Here is a 12,745-nt window from a genome sequence, read left to right on the forward strand (position 1 = left end):
AACTTAATATACATTCAAAATGTCTTCATCAGAAAACATTATAATAGCAAACAAGAATGACGACCAAGTCCAGCCACAATCCTACTGGAGATGGAGCAAACAAGACTTCTTCCCGGAACAATCTTTCCAGGACTGGTCTTCCTACCGCCACGCTTTATCCCGCACATATCCCCGCTTCAAAAACCGCCTTCTAACCCGCTCTCAAGACTCCGATGAGATCGAAAAACTACGAAAACAAAGCGAAAACGACATGAAGCGTTGCCTCACCTGGTGGGACTTAATGTGGTTCGGGTTTGGAGCAGTCATTGGAGCTGGAATATTCGTTCTCACCGGTCAACAAGCCAGCAAAAACGCGGGACCCGCTATTGTCTTGTCATACGTTGCTTCGGGTTTCTCAGCCATGCTTTCGGTTTTTTGCTACACCGAATTCGCAATCGAGATTCCGGTAGCCGGAGGCTCGTTTGCGTACCTCCGAGTCGAACTCGGAGACTTCGCGGCTTTCATTACCGCGGGAAACATTCTTCTCGAATGCATTGTGGGCAGCGCAGCGGTCGCCCGGGCGTGGACTTCGTACTTCACCTCGCTTTTAAACCATGAACCGAATTCGTTACGAATACATACTGATCTCGCGGATGGGTATAATCTTTTAGACCCGATTGCGGTTGTCGTGCTTGCGGTCGCAGCCACAATTGCGATGAGTAGTACCCGCAACACGTCATTTCTCAATTGGGTCGCGTCCGCGGTCAACACGGCGGTGATTTTGTTTGTGATCATCGCCGGGTTTTTACACGCGGACACTTCCAATATGAAACCGTTCGTGCCTTTTGGTGTCGAGGGTGTGTTCCGAGCCGCGGCTATTGTGTATTTTGCTTACGGAGGGTTTGACACTATTGCGACGATGGCGGAAGAAACGAAGAACCCGTCTCGGGACATACCACTAGGCCTGCTCGGATCGATGTCGATTATTACAGTAATTTATTGCCTCATGGCGCTTTCGCTAACCATGATGCAAAAATACACAGACATTGACCCGAATGCGGCTTATTCAATTGCGTTTGAGAGGGTTGGGATGAAATGGGCTAAGTATTTAGTGGCTCTAGGTGCACTCAAGGGTATGACCACGGTCCTATTGGTTGGCGCGCTTGGTCAAGCTCGGTATATAACTCATATTGCCAGAGCGCACATGATTCCACCATGGTTCGCCTTAGTCCATCCGAAAACAAAAACTCCAATAAACGCGACGTTGTTAGTGACTATCTCGAGTGCGTGCATTGCTTTCTTTTCGAGTTTGGACATTTTATCTAGTTTATTATCCGTGAGCACGCTTTTTGTGTTCATGATGATGGCAGTTGCACTTATCGTGAGAAGGTATTATGTACACGAGGTGACCCCGCGTACAAATTTATTGAAACTAGTCGGGTTTTTGTTGATCATAATACTGTCATCAATTGGGATATCGGCTAGTTGGGGGTTAGACTCGAGTGGTTGGGTTGGTTATGCGGTGACTGTCCCGTTGTGGTTCATGGGTACACTTGGGATTTCGTTGCTTTTGCCGCAACAACGCACGCCGAAAGTGTGGGGGGTGCCATTAGTTCCATGGCTTCCTTCACTGTCGATTGCGACGAATTTGTTTTTAATGGGGTCGTTGGGTTATATGGCTTTTATTCGGTTTGGAATATGCACGGGGATTATGTTGGTTTACTATGTCTTGTTTGGTCTTCATGCCACTTATGATATGGCACATCAGGAACCTCAAGTGTAACTCAATGCTATATGGATGGATGTATAATTATAATAATGGAATGCAATTCTGCTTATTGATCTATGATATTTGTATACCGACAAAATGGGTGAGTTCGGGTGACGGATTAAAAGGGGTTTGGGTAGGAACAAGTTTGGTTAATACGGGTTTTAAAACAAAATGAGTCCAGATTAAAACGGGTCATTTTAAAAGTTTATTAATTTGGTTTCTGTCAGAAAAGGTTATAACCAAAATAAAGTCAAGTTGAAATGATTTAAAAAAAATATCAAAACAGGTATATTCGCTATATTGTTATGATGGTAGTGGTAACGGTGGAGGTCGCATGGTGGTGGTGCGATGACTGCTAGATGGTGCCGGGATGACTTGTAGTTATAGAAACTATATTACTTGATATATATTGCTTCAAATAGATTATTGTAGTAGCTATGGAGACAATCATACCAGATATACAATGTAATTATTTATACCGATAAATGAGAATAAGCAGAGGAGGGAATTGTGAATACTCTTCTAATATGGTATCACAAGTCCATGTCTTACCCCAGCAGCCATCACTTTTTCTTGAAACCGTATCAAACATCAAAAAATTTATCCCCATTACACTAGAGATGGAGTCTGCCCAATATTCCACTTGACCAGAGCTATTTAAAACTCGTTGTTAGGCTTACCAAGTCTTCAACCACCTTTCCTCACGCCCACCACCAACCTCTTCCTCCTATAAAGAAGTTGATCCCAAAACCGTCCCAAAACCTGACGTCGCAACACATGATGATCGGGAACGGATTGACTCCATTTTCCTTCAATAGATATATGGAACAATCTCTACCGATCTTCTTAACACAATCATGAAGAAAAACACAATCGCCACGACTACTATAACATCTCAGATCTTTACGTCTAATATTTTATCCCGTACCTGGCCCGTTTATATGTTCGGGAAATTTTATCAATACAAATATTACGCTTATCGAGTTTAATTAATTGTAAGAATATTATTCTTAATGATTTATCTATACTATATATAAAGCATGAGTGAGGGGCCTCTTAAATTTTAAGAGGTACCAAACTCAATGTTTTATGTACAACATACAATGCATCAAAAATATAAAAATTAAGGATAATTAAGTCTTTTCATTCATTTAAAATATACTTATAACTTTGGTCTATCAACTTCACTACTTTATTTTGTAAATTTAGATAATAGTTACACATATACCCCCTAATTTAAAACCAACTACCCCTCGACTTTTTAACGGCCATATCTTTACACACGTTAATATTTTTCTTAAAATAACTACATCATAAAAACGAGTATTTTATCCTCATTAATTTGAGTATGATATTGCTATATTTTTTTAGTTTTAAAAAGATAACATGTTACGCGATTATCGTGTAGAACTGGTAACAGGTCGAGTCAAGTGAGCTTGGGTCATTTGTAAAAGTGGATTAGGGTCAGAACAAGTCGATACAAGAAAAATGGTTAATTTGGTTCAGGTTCGAGTAGATAGGGGCCAGGTCAGACCGATGTCGAGTCAGAACGGGTTTAGGGCCAAAACGGGTTGGTTTACAAAAGTGATTTATTTGAAATTACTGTATATTTTGGGTTTGCTTCTTGATTTTCGTCACCGGTTACGCAGATGTCGTTTTTTACATGTACCGGGGCCGATAAACGCGTGTTCAACACCACGTAACGCACATAACCAAATCTTGTTTAGCGCTCAACATAGCGCCCTGCACCGGTAATCGTTATGAATTACACGCGTGGTGTTGGTTAAGCATGTTTTAATGTCAGTAACGTGCATTCTGGGCTGGTTACACGTGTACAATATTCGATTACACGCAACTGGTTTTGCACGAGTTACGTGTCAAATTTCGGGCTACGTGCACAATGTCATCAGATGACGTATGTACTGACACATACTATACGTTCAATGTCGAGTTACGTGCACACCCCCGCTGCATTACGCGTGCACTCAGCTAGTATATTATATAATTATAACTTTCATATTGTTCCCTGCACTCTTGAGTTTTTTATTTAAGGGTTTGGAAAAGAAAAGATAGGAAAACTTTTCTTTTTTCATTCTTAAGTGTTTTTATTAAAAGAAAAGAAATAGAATGGAAAGAAATCTTGAGCCTTTTTTCCTTCAAAACTTTCCTGCAAAATATGACATGATTGTGAAAGAAAAATTTATAGCTCATTAATATTACTAATTTACAATATCTTAATTCTCTTTTTCATGTTGCTATGATAACATAATTGAAAAGCTACAATTTTTTTCCATATCTTTTCCTTCTGATCTAACTCAAGAATGTAATTAACACTTTCTTTTCTTTTCTTTTATTTTAACTCGAGAATTCTTTTTTAAGTATATAATTTCTTTTCCTTTTTTCTCCTATCCAATATTATCATTTATTTTTCTTGTATTTTAAACCCGACAATGTAGGGACCAATGTGCAAATTTCCCATTTATAACCTACCAAATTTGTAACCCGGATCCGAACCCAAACCCTCTACCCGTATTGCATACCCGTTTATACAAAACGGTGTCTTGGACCTCAATTCTCATATTGAATATGGAAATTGAATCAAAATGCGTATTATACGTACTTGTTTTGGCCTAATCGACGATTTAATAGTTAATTGGATCAATTCAGATTCATTATTCTTAATATACATAGCCGACAATATTTGATTCTTGCTATACACCTAAATGATTATAGTAATACAATTAAACTTCCAGTTAGTATCCTCAACCCATCGCCGTCATAACATATACATCTAATTAGATTATTATAACCTGCTGAGTTCGTTCTTGACCTCGATGTCACACCCTGACCAAAGGCGGCAGATAATGCCGGGGTGCAACGGATTACTTAAGAACACATGACACTATTAAAGTGACAATATTTAAACAACTCATTCATTTCATTCAATCAACAAAAGTAACACAACTTGTTCATACAAAATAACACCAAATTAAATTGTTCATTCTTCTAATAACTCAAACGGTCTCAAAATTAAATAGTGTCTTCAAACTTCAATCAACCAATAATCAAACCTGTAACAATGCATAAAATATATTTCGTCAACACAAATGTTGGTGAGCAATTTCATAGTTTGAGTATATATAATATGAGGCAAAATCCACAACTCGTATATGAAACTATAAATAAAAGCAACTATTGTGGTATATAAATCATAAATAAATGAGAATCATTTCTAATTGGTAATAACCAACATACTCGGATAATGAGACCCTATTCTACTAGCACAAGGCTAAAGTAGTTAGGGGTGCGTATGATCATACTTATTGAGGCTCAACAACAACAAAAATAAACACTCGTGCACGTAAAACATATGAGACATATAGCACACAATCGGGAAAATATTCAAAGTATCATACACCCTAGAGTTTGTGGTGTGAGGATCTAGTATCTTAAATCATTCTTGTTTTGAATAGGTATGCATGTTACCCCCAAAGAATAAAAACGAAAACGGGGGATGAAATGTACTCACTTGGAATAAGTGACTTGAAGATGCACTTGTCTAAAAGATAGCTTGGGAAAGGGCTCGACGAGTTAACGGACGAATCCTAGATTAATAAGGTCCTTTAGTTAGTTGGATGTATTATGAAAACTTAAAGTAAAAATAAAAGGCAAGTAAAAATAAATAAACAAAGTTTTGGGTTTAAAGTGGAATAAAACTTAAGTAAATAAAATGACGGTTTTATAAATAAGTTATCTCAAAATCGAGTCTCAGTGTTTTTATCCGTGAGTTTTACTTGACCTTTGTTAAGTAAATGTATAGGGATTGGTTTAATGCAATGGTGCACGACCCTTGTTAGATAAATACCAAAACGAGATTTAACAAGTGTTCGGTTTAGTCGGTTCGGGTCTTGATAAATGGTCAAGTCTGAATCCGATATTCCAAAATGATAAGTGTTATGAGAATTCTCATTAAAAACAGAAAGCTTAACTAAGTTAGAAGTTCTATGAGGAAGAACTCCAAACGCCAATTTTAAGCGGGTGTTCGGTCTTGTCGGTCCAAGCTTTGTTATAAGATCAAGTTGGTTCCGACATCCTAAGTACTTTGAGAAAACATTTATAATCAGTTTATAAAAAGATCATTAAAGAAAAAAAAATGAGATTCGGTGGCCCGACACACAACTAGTGTGTTTTAAGCGAGTGAACTCAGTTTGGTTTGGTTGGTTCAAGACTTGGTATATAACCAAGTTTGAGTCCAACATAACCATATCATAATAACAAATACAAACAGTAAATAAAAAAACTTAAAGATTTGATTATTATATACAACTTGTTTTAAAATAATGAAATAAAGAGTTAAACAAGAGTTCGGTTTCGGTTCGGTCCATGACTCGGTATGAGACCGAGGTTGGTTGCCACATACCGAAACTATAGAGCTAAAATAAACTCTTAAAACTCAGATCTTAAACATAAACAAAAAGTTTAAATGAATCAAAACGTCAAAATGGACTAAAATAGCCTTTTCATGCATACTTGCATTAAAATGGCATAAACACCTATCCAACCATTGTTGGAGAAGGGAAAGTAAAGAAGAAAGGCATGATAACATAAAAAAATTGAAAATATAATATTTAATGACCAAAAACGGATTCAAATCAAAGATTAGCTTCTGTTTGACTTCATAAAGTCAAACTCTAAAGAACATGGAAAAGAAGCTTAAAACTCAGATTTAAGAGAGTGTTTAAGGGTTGAGCAGCTGAAAATGTTTAAGAATGGGTTGGTATTTATAAGGAAAGGGTTAGGGTTTTGCCACCAAGTTCTACCAATAAGGTTTCATGCATTTAAGATGGTTGGTTGGGGGTTAGATGAAGTTATAACATAAAAACGAACTTTGAAACTGTGCAGATAGGTGGCCGTCACCCGCGACCAACCTACCCTTCATGGCCGCACGGAGTGGTGCCCTAGAAAGGTGGGTTGGTCTCCAACTTCAGTTATTTGGCGAGTTAGGTCCCTGAAGTTCATTTTAAGTCGTTTTTAATCATAAAAGAGTATTTTAAAGTACCGTAAAGGGTGTTTTCTTGATCCGACAATTGTATAACATAAATGAAACATAAAACCCAATATTTTATAATAACGAAGGATCCGAAAGACAAAATGGGTCGGGTTTACAAAACAAATACAAATACGAAATAAACAAAAAATGACGGACGTCACAGTCTTCCCTACTTTAGGAAATTTCGTCCCGAAATTTGGAAGAAACCGTAACGAACAGGTGCAGGTACTTTTCCTTCATAGCGTCTTCTCGTTCCCAAGTAAATTTAGCGCCACGCCGTGATTCCTAACGGACTTTAACTAAAAGGATGCCGCTACGTTTGGTTCGTTTCTCATTCTGGTCCATGATTTCAACGGGTTTTTCTATCATTTGCAAGTTTTCGTCGATACGCACTTCATAGAGAGGTATATGAAGGTTACCTTCGGTTAAGCACTTTTTGAGGTTCGAGACATGAAAGGTTGGATGAACACCGGTAAGTTCTTACGGTAACTCGAGTTTATAAGCCACTTTTCCAATCCTTTAGAGGATTTTGAATGGGACTACGAAACGAGGTGCTAGTTTTCCTTTCTTTCTAAAACATACTACCCCCTTCCAAGCGGATACTTTGAGAAGGACAAGGTCACCAATATTGAACTCGAGAGGCTTTCGCCATTTTTCGGCGTAGCTCTTTTGACGACTTCTAGCAGCAGGAAAGTTTTTGCGGATTTGATCGATACGATCGGTAGTCTTGGACCATCTCAAGATCGGTGATTTGGGCTTCACCAATCTCGTTCCAACAAATCGGGGAACAACACTTGCGGCCATAGAGAGCTTCGAAAGGAGCCATGCTAGTGCTAGAATGATAGTTATTGTTGTATGAGAATTCGATAAGCGGGAGATTAGAATCCCAATTTCCACCAAAATCAAGAACACAAGATCGAAGCATATCTTCAAGGGTTTAGGTTGTACGCTTGTATTGGCCATCGGTTTGAGGGTGATAAGCGGTACTAAGATCAAGGCGAGTACCCAAAGCTTCTTGAAGCAATTTCAAAAAATGGGAGGTGAAACAAGCATCACGATCGGAGATAATGGTCAACGGTATACCATGGCGGCACACAATTTCATGAACATAGATTTGAGCGAGTTGTTCGACAGAGTACTTCTCTCGGATCGGGATGAAGTGAGCCGATTTGGTTAATCGATCGATGATTACCCAAATACTATCATTTTGCTTTTAAGTGGGGGGTAATTTGGTGATAAAGTCCATAACAGTCTTCCCATTTCCAAACAGGAATAGGAGGTTACTCAAGTAAACCAAATGGTTTTTGATGTTCGACTTTAAACTTTGAGCATGTAATACATTTTTATACGTAAAGCGCCACGTCCTTTTTCATATCCGGCCACCAATAAATAGATCGAAGATCGAAATAAATTTACCCGCACCGGGATGCACAGAATATCGTGACATATGAGATTCGTCGAGAATGAAAGTATGAAGTTTATCACAATCGGGAACCCATAAACGGTTAAGGAAATAAAGCAATCCATCGGGTTTGGTTTCGAGTTTTTGTTCGGCCCCACATGACATTTCGTCGTACATGTTGCCTTCATCAACGGAGGTTCATTTTGCTTGATAGATGCGGTCTTGAAAATCGGTTTGGATGATGATGCTATGAAGCAGAACGGATTTGACATTAACTTTACGACAAAGGGCATTAGCTATGACATTCGCTTTACCGGGTTGGTAGCGAATTTCGCAATCGTAATCACTAAGTAATTTGGCCCATCGATGTTGTCTCATGTTGAGATCCTTTTGGTCAAAGATGTGTTGAAGACTTTTATGATCGGTGAATACAACACATTTCGTGCCATAAAGATAATGTCTCCAGATTTTGAGAGCAAAAACGACGGCACCAAGTTCGAGATCATGAGTCCTGTAATTATTTTTGTGGACCTTAAGTTGCCTTGAGGAATGCGATAACCTGACCTCGTTGCATGAGAACGCAACTGAGACCTTGGTCGGATGCATCGCAAAATACCACAAAGTCATTGTTTCCATCGGGAAGGGTTAAGACTGGAGGATTGCAAAGCATTTGATTTAAGGTGAGGGTAACACGATTTTGGAGATATTTAAAATGAATAGCCGATAATACCCGACCAAATCAAGGAAATATCGGACTTTCGTGGGTATGGATGGAGTTTTCCAATCTTTTACGGCCTTGATCTTGGCTGGATCAACATGAATACCTTTCTCGTTGACGATGTGACCCAAAAATTGAACTTCTTTTAACCAAAATTCACATTTTGAGAACTTGGCATAGAGTTGTTCATTTCTTAGGAAATCGAGAATGGAACGTAAATGATGCTCATGTTCGGCTTTGGTCTTGGAGAAGATGCGGATGTCATCAATAAAAAACAATTACGAATTTATCCAATAATGGTTTGCAAATGCGGTTCATGAGATCTATGAATACCGCAGGTGAATTGGTTAATCCGAATGGCATAACCATGAACTCGTATTGTCCATGCCGGGCACGAAAGGCGGTTTTAGGAATGTCATCCGCATGAACACGCAATTAATGATAACCCGATCGAAGATCGATTTTGGAAAAACAAGTTGCGCCTTGGAGTTAATCAAAGAGGCTGTCGATTTGAGGCAGAGGGTAACGATTTTTGATGGTGAGTTTATTGAGTCACGATAATCGATAGACATGTGAAGCGAGCCATCTTTCTTTTTCACAAAGAGAACGGGAGCGCTTCGGATTAGGTTTATCGTTGTATGAACTGCATTGCTGATATTGACCCCAAAAAAGAAACGGTAGGTACAGCTAGGCCGTGAACAGCCAACCATCGCACTGTAAAAATTGGATAGGTTCGATCTATGGTCATTGAGGCCTCCTAAAAAGATCTACTAAATTCATCAAGTTGTTCCAAAGAATCAAATCGGCCGGTGATTAATGGAATACCTTGTCTCCGGTGGCTATTTGACTAAGGCTGGAAATAGGTGCTTGCTTTATGAAACTTCAACCTTATTTCTTTGATTCTTTGATCGGAATACGGATGAGATCAGAAAGGCCATCAAGGGGAGGAGCTTAGACGGATAAAGCCCTTATCGGAGAGTTCTTGAAGTTGGTTTGATAACTCTTGCAATTCCGAAGGAGCTAAACGATAGGAAGCCTTGGCTACGGGAGTCACGCCAGGCATAAGGTCGATTCGAAATTCAACCGGACGAATTGGATAGAGACCAGAGACGGCTTCGAGAAAAACGCCAGGAAATTCACAGACAATGGGAATGTCTTGAATTTTCTTTTCTTCGGGGTCTTTCTCCACTGCTTGGGCTAGAAAAGGAACGTAATTTTGGCGCAAGTACTTTCAAGATTGAGAGCATGACATAAGGTTGAGTTTCTTGGGAGTCGTTTTGCCAAAGACCTTGAGGGTTTTGCCGTTGACGAGCGGGATTCGAATAAATTTTTCATAACAAACGACTTCGGCATGGTGCAAAGCTAACCAATCCATACCTACTATGATGTCAAAACTTCCCATTTGCATCGGGATGAGGTCGATCGAGAATTCGTGCTTGCAAAGAGTGAGGATACATTCATGAATGAACGAATAGATGGTGATGAAATTACCATTGGCGACACTTCGTGCAATGGTGACAAGCGAAGTAAGCGGGATGATGGCGTTGGCAAGTGTTACACAAGGGATGCGAGCCGGAATACGGTTTTCGGTTTTGAGGTGCTTAAGATTGAGATTGGGGTTGAGATGGGTGAGTGACGGCATAGTTTCGGTGGTTGGGTTTTCTTTTCTTCTTGGAGTGGTGGGATGAGTTGGAGTAGTTTATGGATTGAGGTTGAGGGTCAACTTTGGTGAGGGTCGATGGTTCTGGTGTACTCTTTTCATTGGGCTTCTTGGAGCTCTTTTCATTTGGCTTCTTGGGCGAGAAAGTTTAGTGCGAGGTATCGCAAGGATAGATTCAAATTTAAAATAAACAAAACTCCTATCAGCTCCGTAATCAAATAAAATTGAAGCTAAATGCTCATTTACTAAAAATGTACCGTTCACTACATCGTTGGCAACTTGAGCTTGGTTGGCGTTCATCATAAAAGAACGCCCTTGGTTTCCATGGTTGACTTGTTGAGCTTGAGGATGAGGGAGGGCTTGCATTGCTTGCAGGTGTGGCGGAGGTGGAAGGGCTTTCATTGCTTGGAGCGGTTGAGCCGGAGGAGCCAAAAGTTGCGGGATTTGAGGTTGATAGGTTTGAACTTGGTAGGCTTGGGATTGGTAGTAGGGTGTGGGTATGATTTGGGCTTGGTTAACAAACGCAAGTCGGGGACGAGCATTGCGGAAATGGTTTGGGTCTCCACAATTAAAACAAGCTCTAGGTTGAGGAGGAGGATTTTGAGCAAACGGTGCTAGTCGATTTTGATTCGTTGGAGCAAACCTTGATGGAGCGGGTTGCTCACGGGAGGTTTCCCAACACATGTTGCTAAGGTGACCATAACGGTTACACTTCGTGCAATGGCGGCAAGCAGAGTAAGAGGGATGATGGCATTGACAAGTGTTACACAAGGGATGAGTGTCTGAATACGGTTTTCAGTTTTTGAGTGCTTGGGATTGAGATTGAAGTTGGGATGGGTGGGTGACGACATAGTTTCGGTAGTTGGGTTTGCTTTTCTTCTTGGAGTGGTGGGATGAGTTGGAGTAGTTTATGGACTGAGGTTACGGGTCAACTTTGGTGAGGGTTGATGGTTCGGATGTACTTTTCTTATTGGGTTTCTTGGAGCTTTTCATGGTGAGGGTACCGACTTTAACATGGTTTTCGAAAAGAGCACTGGCTAAGGTAATTGCATCATGGAGTGTTTCTGGTTTACTACTCATTACCGAGTCTCGGATTTGCATGGGCAAACCGCTGACCTACTTGTCAATCGCCCGTTCGAAGGGATTGACCAAGTGAGGAACAAAGATACTAAGCTCATGAAAGAGGTTGGAGTAGGCGGAGTTGTCACCATTCTCTTGCTTAAGTTCCCAATATTTGGATTCGAGTTTTTAGAGTTTATGTTTTGGGCAAAATTTCTTCATTATGACTTCCTTGAGCTTGGTCCATGAGTAGGCTAAGGCTACTTCCGCCCCGTTGGCTTACATTTCGCTATTCCACCAAGTGCGGGCGATCTCCTCGAACATGCTTGAGGAGTACGTGGTTTTCTTGGATTCGGGGTATTCACGAAGATTGAAAAACGCTTTCTATCTTTTCGAACCATTGCAACAAGGTAGTGGCACAGTTCTTGCCATAAACAGAGATGGGTTGGCACCGGTGAACTGTTTCAAGGAGAAAGGTGAGGGGTTAGGCATGACTTGGGTAATGGCGGGTCGGGTGGCTTTTATTTGGGCTATCAGTCCAGGAATCACGACGGCAATCCCTTTAGCAACCATAACGGCCATCCGACGACCGGAGTTAGGCATGCGAGTGTGGCGACGAAGAGGAGGCATTCTGTAATAATAATATAGAAATGATATAAGTTTGGGGTAATTGATACATGTATGGGGATAGCGCGTACGTTTCTTATTAATAACGTTTACACTAAAGCATTGTTTGATTCCGGATCAAATCAAAGTTTTATAAACATGAAGTTTTGCCAAGCTCTAAATCACCCATTTATCAAACTTAATCAAGTCTGCATGGTAGTTATGGCCGATGGAAATTCCATTCATATTCATGAAGTACTTCAAGAAGAAAACATAAACTTACTAGGCCACAAGTTTAAAGCAAATTTACTCCCAAATAATCTGGCTAGATTCGATGTCATATTAGGAATGGACATGTTAGCAGCCAATCATGCTCGAATCCTATGTAATATAAATTTTGTTGAAATTTGCACGCCAACATGAAAAATCATTACAATTCAAGGAGATAAAATATCCAAGTCTAGGAAGTTCATATCAGTAATGAAAGCGCCAACTATCTA

General features: G+C 39.9%; 1 pseudogene; it reads left to right on the forward strand.

The window, feature by feature from the left end:
- LOC143568587 (cationic amino acid transporter 5 pseudogene) lies at positions 1–1,895 on the forward strand (annotated as a pseudogene).
- Positions 1,896–12,745: the final 10,850 nt, after the last annotated feature.

The sequence above is a fragment of the Bidens hawaiensis genome, unplaced genomic scaffold, assembly GCF_021521415.1.
Source record: "Bidens hawaiensis isolate Kalapana, Puna unplaced genomic scaffold, B.hawaiensis_p1.1 tig00024015_1, whole genome shotgun sequence".
In the NCBI taxonomy this organism is placed as follows: Eukaryota; Viridiplantae; Streptophyta; class Magnoliopsida; order Asterales; family Asteraceae; genus Bidens; species Bidens hawaiensis.